At 50.0% G+C, this 2,042-nt stretch overlaps 1 pseudogene; it reads left to right on the top strand.

Moving 5' to 3' along the window:
* Positions 1–937: 937 nt before the first annotated feature.
* Positions 938–1,838, top strand: LOC128929125 (developmental pluripotency-associated protein 2 pseudogene; annotated as a pseudogene).
* The last annotated feature ends 204 nt before the right edge of the window (positions 1,839–2,042 follow it).

Raw genomic sequence — 2,042 nt, 5'->3', positions numbered from 1 at the left:
CACCATCCCCCCACCCTAGGACAAGGCAGGGTACTGAGACTCAGTGTTCTCACAGATGAAGGCCCAGATCCCGACTCCGGGCCCAGTCGTCCTGTCCCTCAAGCTCCTGGGAAGACAGCTCTGCATGCAGCCCTCAGCCCAGAACTAGGCACTCCGTGTGGCCTAGGAAATTTGGGGTAAGGGGTCTGTGTTTCAGAGAGAGGAGTGAGGACCTACAGGCCCTGGACAGGGCGCCAGCCTGAGGGTGGAAGCAGCCACCCCACAAGGTCTCATGTCCATGGCCTCCCCTGGGGACCCATTTTAGTGCCTGCCCAAGCATCAGAGCTGGCTTAGAAGGTGATGGGCATCTGGGTTTTAGCAAGACAAAGAAATAATGATCCTCAGAGGGCCTGGTGATTACCTGGTGGTTTCCTTGGAAACCAAATCTCCCGTTCAACTTCCACCTCTTATCTGTCTTCCTCTTTCTCTCCTACCTTGATTGGGGCCAAGAATCCAAGAAAGGTCAGGTCACCGCTTTCAAAGCAGAGTGGGCCATCTGTGAAAAGGAGACAATCCCATGATTTCCCTATCTTTCATCTAGGGACTTTATCTCAGGGTAACCAAGCAAACAAATGTGAGAGGAATGATAGAATTAGAAATTCATTTTTGAAACTTCTGATAAAGTCGTTGGTTCCAGCAATGGCTAAAACCTGTAGAGGAGCCCTTCCTGAGTAGGTGGGATTACAGGCTCACGCCGCGACGCCTGCCTAATTTTTGTATATTTTGGTAGAGACTGGGGTCTCACCATGTTTCCCAGGCTGATCTCGAACTCCTGGACTCAAGCAATCCGCCCACCTGGGCCTCCCAAAGTGCTGGGATTATAGGCATGAGCCATTGCGCCCGGCCTAATTTTGAAAAAAATTATCACTGAATGGACAAGACAGGGATGTGGCTAAAAATGTCGGACTCAAATTCGGATAACAGTAAGAATTTCTTTGCGGGGGAAGCAGATGATGAGGAAAGTGTGGTTTTGACATTGGTGCCAGTTAAAGATGACCCAGATATGGAACAAATGGAACCAAGTGTTTCAGCTTCTGATGTCAAACTGGAGAAGCCCGTGGGCTTCTTAAAATACAATCAAGGTCATCTACTTCCAACAAACGAACGATTTACAGCTCCTGGAAAACGAGATGCAAAATACCAGCCCCTCCCTTGCCAGCCGGTTTGCCTCCTATTCATAAGGTGTGTCGGGCCACTTTGCGGAACTGGTGTCAAGAACTTGGTTTAAATATGAAGGGCAAGAAATAGAACTTGATCTGAGGCTGCATGGGCGCGCTCACCGCGAACAACAGCAAGATATGCCTGAAATGTTACAAGAGACCAGAGAACGGCGGTGTCCAAGGAGACGCGAGGCCGTGGCTGAGACAGCAAGGCTTCAGAAACGTTTTCAGATGAATGAGAGAGTAATACAGTTGAAGTGATGACTTCAGCGCAGGAAGCCATGTTGGCATCGTGGGCAAGAATGTTGCAAGAACGGTTGAGCCTAAGGCTGTGAATTTCTGGTCCATCCGTGTTTCTGCTGAGGCCTTTTTGATGCAAGCTTCTGGTGTCAGGTGGTGTGTGGTCCATGGCCAGCTTCTCTCAGCAGACACAAAGGGTTGGGTACGCCTGCAGTTTCATGCAGGGCAGACCTGGGTGCCTACCACTCACAGGAGGATGGTTTCTCTCTTCTGGTTACCTGCCTGCGTTTTCCCATCCCCAGGCATAGAAGATAGTATGTTACGCCCCAACTGTGTTAGAGGAATACGAAGATGATGAAAAGATTAATGAGCATAGAGAAGTGGCGACGACCTGCTTGAACACGATGTGCTGGAGAAGGTGGGGTGCACGTTCAGACCACGCGCCCTGTTGTGAAGGGATGGAAGAGGAGACAATTTGAATGAATCCGCCTGATCTTCAAAACAAAGTCATAGTGACTAGGATGCCCCAGTGAAGATGGCTGGCTAGTGGCGCAGCCCCATCTAAAGAGCCCTTTCTGTATGCCTGAAAACCCGTGAAAATAA

This window comes from Callithrix jacchus, chromosome 10 (genome assembly GCF_049354715.1).
Source record: "Callithrix jacchus isolate 240 chromosome 10, calJac240_pri, whole genome shotgun sequence".
Taxonomy (NCBI): domain Eukaryota; kingdom Metazoa; phylum Chordata; class Mammalia; order Primates; family Cebidae; genus Callithrix; species Callithrix jacchus.
The sequence above is the reverse complement of the archived record's forward strand: the minus strand, read 5'-3'. Positions and strand labels throughout refer to the sequence as shown.